Genomic DNA, 9385 nt, shown 5'->3' on the forward strand with positions numbered 1-9385 from the left:
AATACATCAAACAAGGCCATTCCATATAATCCGTTCCAGCCATTATTATGAGCTGTCCGCCCCACAGCCGCCTCCACTGATTTGTACTGAAGAGACAGCTACTAATCATGAGCAGAGACTAAGGTAAAGTTGTAGCTGGTATGTGTGTGTGTGTGTGTGTGTGTGTGTGTGTGTGTGTGTGTGTGTGTGTGTGTGTGTGTGTGTGTGTGTGTGTGTGTGTGTGTGTGTGTGTGTGTGTGTGTGTGTGTGTGTGTGACACAGTGTGTGTGTGACACAGTGTGTGTGTGACACAGTGTAGACAGCGCATAATGGGAGGGAACACAGCCAAGAACATGCAAGACTCTCAGGCTCTCTGTTTGACTTTTCTTTCATAGTTCCACAGCCTCTCTATCTTTCCCGTTTCCTCACATCACAATCACTCTATTTTTTTCTCTCTCCCGCTTTCACACTCATGCTCTCCCACAACAAACAAAACAATGAGAGAGAGAGAGAGAGAGAGAGAGAGAGAGAGAGAGAGAGAGAGAGAGAGAGAAAGTCTGAGGCACACAATTGCTTCTAATCTATTTTAAACCTTTACTCACATTCTGTAGTTAAGTTTGCCTCACCTCTTTCTCACTCTTTTTCAGCCTGTCACTTTCACACACTCACACAGGCTGACGCTTATTCACACTGAGCTCTCTTCTTGTTCTACCCCTCAACTGTCAGTAAAAACAAAACCTAAGCCTTGTCTGTTTCTCATTGGTGCAGAAAGAGAGCCCGGTCAGGCACAGCTGCCACCCACTACTCTGCCACACCCATCGCTATTGCCTGTTGTTCCCTGACTCAAAGATTTTTCCCACTGGTCAGAGTTGACTTTCTAACTGACTCTCACCACTCCTTTAGAGTCTCGAGGGTAATACTATGGGGAAAGATAATGGAATGAAGTCTCACCATCTTAGACGGAAGAGAATAAAGTGGAAATTTAACACATCTCTTTTAGTAGAAAAATACCATATTTTGGGACAGTTTAAGCACGTACCGAATACCTACTCAACCCCTATACATGCATGTCAGTTACCTACACATCGTCTGGGTAGAAACGTTCACATTTCTGTGACTGTGGTGGGTTGACAGACAGCGGAGTGTGAGTGTAGTCAGGAGTCTTCTCACCAAGTAGGGTTTTCAACTCAAATGAATATTTGATGTTCCTCACGTGGAATATTTCTCTGTTTTGCGCCTCACTGCAAATAGTTTCACTGACGTGAAATGACAGATTAGTAGTCCAGACACATCATGATCAGCCCCACTGGTGTGCCCAATTCAAGACATATTGTTTCTTACTGATATGTAGCCTATCACTATTGTATGATTACTGCTAATCAAATAGCCTAAAACTTAAAACAATTAAGCAATGAAGTGACAATTTGTCACTATTGACATCTGTATCACATGGGAGATAGCCTTATCCCCAGGCTAACTGCTACCGCATATAGAGAGCAATAGTAATGGCCTCTTTTTGTAGACACTAATTTAGGCCAACTCTGACATGGCTCGTTGACCAAAGCCTATGGGGGAAATGAATGGCGGTTTTGGATAAACCCAGAGAATAAGGTTGAGTACAGTTAGACAGTGTAATACTGTATACATTTTTGCCTGCGGTAATTAAATCTTTACTAAAGGTGTAGTGTAGCCTACCTATTGTTTCATACAAAGAAAGGCTTGACCACAAACAGGCAGTTAGACCAGACCTGAAAGCACTACTATACTGTATAGGCCACACACACACAGAAAGAGACAGTTTACTCTATTACAGTAACATTAGTCGGTTATAATAACCCCCATTATTCGTGCTAAAGCATTGGAACCTGCGCAAGTGTAATTGTGCATGTCCTCCAAATAGCAGGGAGCTTACATTTCAACCACCCTCTGGTTGTCCGAACACCCATACTAGCGTACTACATACTTAAACGGCATACTATGTACTCATCGTCTCATCCTTTTTAGTATGTACTGTTAAGAAAAAAAGTATGCAGTATGACACCGCCGCAACGCAGTAGCAACTCCTGACTGGCTGAGTAGGTGGGGCGGGGTCGACTGCGGTGGAGTTGACCAAATTCAACAACAGACATGTATCGCATTAACCGGCCTGATAATAGCTCATTTCCAATTCGATTACTTTCTCTAAATAGAAATTAATAGAATAGGAATGGAGTTACATGCCTACCCAGGCTGGTTATAGGCAGACAATCACATTCAACATATACCGTATGTGTATACAGGACTGAAGACATGGACAGTGGGGTACATCGCAAATTCAGAACCGCTGTTGGGTACAAATTCAGAAATTCAGGACAGCAACATAATAAAGCACGGATCATTGGGAACAAGATCGGAGTGACTGCTAAGGCTTGATCCATAAATGAAATAAGGAAATAGGTAGCCTAGCCTACAAAACTAAAACTATCCATGTTCAAATCAAAAGGCCTGATTAACATGATATAAGTAAAGCAGCCACATCCCGAGACCCCGGTGCAGACACATTCAGTAATCAAAAGATGGTTTAAGTATTTCGTTTTAAAACTCTGACGAAGGCCAAGCGAACAAGAAACACTTTTCAGAATCATTCAAAATACTTCACCAGAGAGCATGACTTAGCCACAGATGATCATGTGCTTCTTTTATCTGTGGATTGTTTGAAATCACAAGCGTGGAGGCTAATATGCCAAGCTTGGAATGCCGCAATTTGGTCTGAGCACGTGGCAATAGGCCTAGCTTATTATTGAGATGCGGCTGGCAGTGAAAAGCAATGCATCTAAAAAATATGTGTGAAGATAAAATGTCTAATCACACTCAAGACACATTGAGACGAGAGGAAGGGGAGGGGTGTGTGACGAAGATGTTGGCACTTCTCTCTACCGAATGTGCTCAGCTCTCCAGAATGCAACCAATTCTTGCGCATTCGTTGCTTTATTGTGTTAATAGTTTGCCCTTTTTATATATAGTACCTGTCAAAAGTTTGGACACACCTACTCATTCAAGGGTTTTTCTTTATTTTGACATCAAAACTATGAAATAAATAACATTGAATTGTTGTAACCAAAAAAGTGTTAAACATATCAAAATATGTTTGAGATTCTTCAAAGTAGCCACCCTTTGCCTTAATGACAGCTTTGCACACTCTTGGCATTCTCTCAACCAGCTTCATGGGGTAGTCACCTGGAATGCATTTAAATTAACAGGTGTGCCTTCTTAAAAGTTAATTTGTGGAATTTCTTTCCTTCTTAATGCATTTGAGCCAATCAGTTGTGTTGTGACAAGGTAGGGTTGGTATACAGAAGATATCCCTATTAGGTAAAAGACCAATTTCATACTGTGGCAAGAACAGCTCAAATAAGCAAAGAGAAACGACAGTCCATCATTACTTTAAGGCATGAAGGTCAGTCAATGCGGAAAACTTTGAAAGATTCTTCAAGTGCAGTCGCAAAAACCATCAAGCGCTAAGATGAAACTGGCTCTCATGAGGACCGCCACAGGAATGGAAGACCCAGAGTTACCTCTAAGGCAGAGGATAAGTTCATTAGAGTTGGGTGGCCTCCCGAGTGGCGCAGTGGTCTAATGCACCAGGTTCTGTCGCACCGGCTGCGACCGGGAGACCCATGAGGTGGCACACAATTGACCCAGCATCGTCTGGGTTAGGGGAGGGTTTGGCCGGCAGGGATGTCCTTGTCCCATCGCGCACTAGCGACTCCTGTGGCAGGTCAGCCGCAGTGCACACTGACACGGTCGCAAGGTGTACGGTGTTTCCTCCGACACATTGGTGTGGCTTGCTCCGGGTTAAGTGGGCATTGTGTCAAGAAGCTGTGCGGCTTAGTTGGGTCGACCTTTGTCTCTCCCGAGTCCGTACGGGAGTTGCAGCGATGAGACAAGACTGTAACTACTAGAGGTTGACCGATTATGATTTTTCAATGCCGATACCGATTATTAGAGGACCAAAAAAAGCCGATACCGATTTTTTATTTTTATTTGTAATAATGACAATTACAACAATGCTGAATGAACACTTATTTTAACTTAATATAATACAGAAATAAAATAAATTTAGCCTCAAATAAATAATGAAACATGTTCAATTTGGTTTAAATAATGCAAAAAGAAAGTGTTGGAGAAGAAAGTAAAAGTGCAATATGTGCCATGTAAGAAAGCTAAAGTTTAAGTTCCTTGCTCAGAACATGAGAACATATGAAAGCTGGTGGTTCCTTTTAACATGAGTCTTCAATATTCCCAGGGAAGAAGTTTTAGGTTGTAGTTATTATAGGAATTATAGGACTATTTCTCTCTATACCATTTGTATTTCATATACCTTTGACTATTGGATGCTCTTATAGGTACTTTAGTATTGCCAGTGTAACAGTATAGCTTCCGTCCCACTCCTCGCTCCTACCTGGGCTCGAACCAGGAACACATCGACAACAGCCACCCTCGAAGCAGCGTTACCTATACAGAGCAAGGGGAACAACTACTCCAAGTCTCAGAGCGAGTGACGTTTGAAACGCTATTAGCGCGCAGCCCGCTAACTAGCTAGCCATTTCACAACGGTTACACCAGCCTAATCTCAGGAGTTGATAGGCTTGAAGTAATAAACAACGCAATGCTTGAAGCATTGCGAAGAGCTGCTGGCAAACAAAAATGCTGTTTGAATGAATGCTTACGAGCCTGCTGCTGCCTACCATCGCTCAGTCAGACTGCTCTACCAAATCATAGACTTAATTATAACATAATAACACACAGAAATACGAGCCTTAGGTCATTAATATGGTCGAATCCGGAAACTATCATCTCGAAAACAAAACGTTTATTCTTTCAGTGAAATACGGAACGGTTCCATATTTTATCTAACGGGTGGCATCCATAAGTCTAAATATTCCTGTTACATTGCACAACCTTCAATGTTATGTCATAATTACGTACAAATCTGGCAAATTAGTTCGCAATGAGCCAGGCGGCCCAAACTGTTGCATATACCCTGACTCTGAGTGCAATGAACTGAAAAGAAGTTACACAATTTCACCTGGTTAATATTGCCTGCTAACCTGGATTTCTTTTAGCTAAATATGCAGGTTTAAAAATATATACTTCTGTGTATTGCATTTAAGAAAGGCATTGATGTTTATGGTTAGGTACAGTCGTGCAAAGATTGTGCTTTTTTCGCAAATGCGCTTTTGTTAAATCATCCCCCGTTTGGCGAAGTTGACTGTCTTTGTTAGGAAGAAATAGTCTTCACGCAGTTCGCAACGAGCCAGACGGCCCAAACTGCTGAAACTGAAATTGGCCCTAATTAATCGGCCATTCCGATTAATCGGTCAACCTCTGGTAACTACCAATTGGATACCATGAAATTGGGGAGAAAAAATGGTAAAACAAAAAAAAGTTCATTAGAGTTACCAGCCTCAGAAATTGAAGCCCAAATAAATGCTTCATGGAGTTCAAGTAACAGACACATCTCAACATCAACTGTTCAGAGGAGACTGTGTGAATCAGGCCTTCATGGTCAAATTGCTGCAAAGAAACCACTACTAAAGACACTAATAATAAGAAGAGACTTGCTTGGGCCAAGAAACACGAGCAATGAACTGGTGGAAATGTATCCTTTGGTCTGATGAGTCCACATTTGAGATTTTTGGTTCCAACCACTGTCTTTGTGAGACGGATGAACGGATGAACTCTGCATGTATATTTCCCACCGTAAAGCATGGAGGAGGAGGTGTTACGGTGTGGGGGTGCTTAGCTTGTGACACTGTCTGTGATTAATTTAGAATTCAAGGCACACTTAACCATCATGGCTACCACAGCATTCTGCAGCGATACGCCATCCCATCTGGTTTGGGCTTAGTGAGAATAGAATTTGTTTTTCAACAGGACAATGACCCAAGAAGTAGAGTGCTGCGTCAGATGACCTGGCCTCCACAATCCCCCGACCTGAACCAAATTGAGATGTTTGGGATGATTCACAGCAGAGTGAAGGAAAAGCAGCCAACAAGTGCTTAGCATATGTGGGAACTCATTCAAGACTGTTGGATAAGCATTCCAGGTGAAGCTGGTTGAGAGAATGTGAAGAGTGTGCAAAGATGCCATCAAGAAAAAGGGTAGCTACTTTGAAGAATCTCTTTGAATACTTGGAAGAATGACGGAGGCCACTGTGATCTTCGGGACCTTCAATGCTGCAGAATTGTTTTGGTACCCTTCCCCAGATCTGTGCCTCGACACAATCCTGTCTCGAAGCTCTACGGACAATTCCATCGACCTCATGCCTTGGTTTTGTCTCTGACATGCACTGTCAACTTATGGGCTATTGTGTTTAGATGGATTAAATAAATAAAAAACAAATCACTTTTTAGATCCAAGGCTGTTATGTAACAAAATGATGAAAAAGTCAAGGGGTCTGAATACTTTCCGAATGCACTGTACTACCATATACCTACTGTAGGTTTTCTTAACTCAGCTACTAGGAAGCTAACTACGTGAATAGTGAAGACATCAAAACTATGAAATAACACATATGGAATCATGTAGTAACCAAAAGTGATAAACAAATCAAAATATATTTGATATTTTAGATTCTTCAACGTAGCCACCCTTTGCTTTGACGACAGCTTTGCACATTATTTTTATTCTCTGAACTAGCTTCATGAGGAATGCTTTTCCAACATTCTTGAGTTCCCACATATGCTGAGCCCTTGTTGGCTGCTTTTCCTTCACTCTGCTGTCCAACTCATCCCAAATCATCTCAATTGGGTTGAGGTCGGTTGATTGTGGAGGCCAGGTCATCTGATGCAGCAAAATTAACTTTTAACAAGGCACACCTGTTAATTGAAATGCATTCCAGGTGACTACCTCATGAAGCTGCTTGAGAGAATGTCAAGAGTGTGCAAAGCTGTCATCAAGGCAAAGGGTGGCTTCTTTGAAGAATCCAAAATATCAAATATATTTTGATTTGTTAAACACTTTTTTGGTTAATACATGATTCCATGTGTGTTATTTCATAGTTTTGATGTCTTCACTATTATTCTACAATGTAGAAAATAGTAAAAATAAAGAAAAACCTTGGAATGAGTAGGTGTGTCCAAACTTTTGACTGGTACTATATAAATATTTCTAAACATATTGTTTTTCATATAATATTACATTTCAGGGAGCTGTCTTCTAAAGACAACCTACAATGCTGCTTAGTACTGTAAAATAATTGTATTTTACTGTAGGTTTTTCCCTATAAATGTACCGCATTATACTGGCACCACAGTCACCAGCTTAATACTGTCATTTTGCTTTACAGCAGAGATGCTGTAATATAGTTTACAGTACTATTTTCCTCACTGTAAATCATATTACAGCATCCTTGGTGTGGTGCCAGTATAAGGCTATAAATGTACAGGGAAAGGTTTTACAGTGTAAGCTATAAACAGACATAAACAGGAAAAACTACATTCTGAAGGTCAGGAAAGTTTCCCCAAAAAAACAACTGATGGGCTGGCCAGCTGTCAAAGGCATGCTCTCATCGAGGTGACACAGTGAACAGCTGGACAAGCAGAGTCCTCTCATCTCGCCGATGTCTTTCACACAATTGACAGTTACCACATTTGGATTTAGTTGTGGCTTTTGAATAAACAAGCGACAAGTCCGACCATAGAAGTATTTTTTGTTGAGTATCTGAGAGGACTAAGAGGCTACTAGACGCTAAGCTATTTAGTAAATTAATTCGAAATGTGCTTAACACCCGCTGCCTTCAGAAGAAACGGAAGAATTGGTCGGTCTAAAACAAATATAAAAGTAGCCTAACACACATGAAATCCTCACGGGAACAGGAAGATGTCAAAACACTGTTACAACACTGCTTGCTACAGCCATACAACTACTACATGATGTTACATGGTTTCAAAACCAGATCAGAGCCAGAGCCAGAACATTTAATTACAGTATTAAGCTGGTGACTGTGGTGCCAGTATAATGCTGTACATTTACAGGAAAATACAATTATTTTACAGTACTAAGCAGCATTGTAGGTTGTCTTTAGAAGACAGCTCCGATGTAATGACGTCGCCCTTCTTCATAGTAAACTAGTAATTGCCCTAATGAGTAAAAAGAAGTTACACGTGTGACTTATTTTAAGAAAAGTTAAAGAAATATCCTACCTTTTGGTGGTTGTTTAGCGGTTCAATGTGTTGTTTTGTTTTCTCTGTTCTCTAGTCCGTTATGTTAAGCCCGGTTCCATCCACAGCCCAGCGTGAAGCGCATGGGTATAACCAGTGGGTGGATTCGATTATGCTCAGCCGCTGGTCAGCGGGAAAAGACCCGTCACGTCATCGGAAGAAAGCGGGGAGGGAGGAGCGCAATTCTGAAATCTGTGGCGCTCGGCCATTTTGTCAACAAGGTAGCATGGTGCAGTCCAGAAAGATCAATTTTCCATTAAATAAATGTTTGAATTTTCTAACTAGTTTTCATTCATCACATTTTTATTGTGATTATACACTAATGGTTCTTCTGTTATTTTAATGTAATAGATGTATCATGGGATGACACAGAGACCTCCCAGGAGATGTCATCTAGCCCCTCCCAACTGCATCAAACAGCAGATATGCTGTTCCAAAAGGACCCAAATGTAGGCCAGGCCTATACTTTAAACTACACATTTTAGTCAGCAGCTGTTAGTATCTAATCTTGTGGATCCCTGAATTATACCTTTCATATTAACTGCCACTCAAAATAATGCGTAGAGAGGTCACTGAGAGTCTGATGACTCTCACAACAAGGGTAATCACAACCAGGGTAAGAAGAAATAGCTAATCATGACCCTCTCAAAGAGAAAAGGATGAATGCATGTGGCAATGCTAAGTACACAAGTATCTAGAACAACGTTTTTGAGGGCTTAGCTGAGATGGTGCAACGTGAAATAATAAGAGAAGTAAAAGAAATTGAAGTTTTTAGTGTAATTGCAGATGAAACCAAAGATTTAAAGAAAAAATAACACGTCTTTAATTGTGAGGTACTATTACAACAAGGGCCATCCATGAAAGCTTTTTACACTTTCAGTCAGCTGAAAGCTTAGATGCAGCAGGTCTCACAAAAATGATAATTGATTGCCTGCAAGATTAGCATTTTATTGCAGATCACTGCAAAATAAGTGTACAAACAGTGTGTAAAAGACAGCCTAAAACAAGCTTAAGATGTCACAACTCATTGATGATGAGCACTGTAGGACAGAAAAATAGTGACCAAAGTGAGGTTGAGAGCTTCCAAAGAGCTATCTTTTATCAGGTGCTCGACAGTCTCACAGCTGAGCTGCAATGGCGTTTTTCAAAGAAGAATTGTGAGATAATGCAAGGGGTCCAGTCTTCCAACCCAAAGAGGACCA

General features: G+C 41.0%; 1 protein-coding gene across 1 annotated transcript in view; it reads right to left on the reverse strand.

Annotated features, from left to right (window-relative positions):
* LOC139378869 (calpain-1 catalytic subunit-like) overlaps nt 1–8309 on the reverse strand; it is a 39330-nt gene extending 31021 nt beyond the window's left edge. Inside the window, exon 1 of the mRNA XM_071121438.1 lies at nt 8166–8309. The gene's annotated coding sequence lies outside the window, so the exon portion shown is untranslated. The remainder of the gene's footprint in view (nt 1–8165) is intronic.
* Between the last annotated feature and the right edge of the window lie 1076 nt (nt 8310–9385).

This window comes from Oncorhynchus clarkii, chromosome 21 (genome assembly GCF_045791955.1).
Source record: "Oncorhynchus clarkii lewisi isolate Uvic-CL-2024 chromosome 21, UVic_Ocla_1.0, whole genome shotgun sequence".
NCBI classification, from domain to species: domain Eukaryota; kingdom Metazoa; phylum Chordata; class Actinopteri; order Salmoniformes; family Salmonidae; genus Oncorhynchus; species Oncorhynchus clarkii.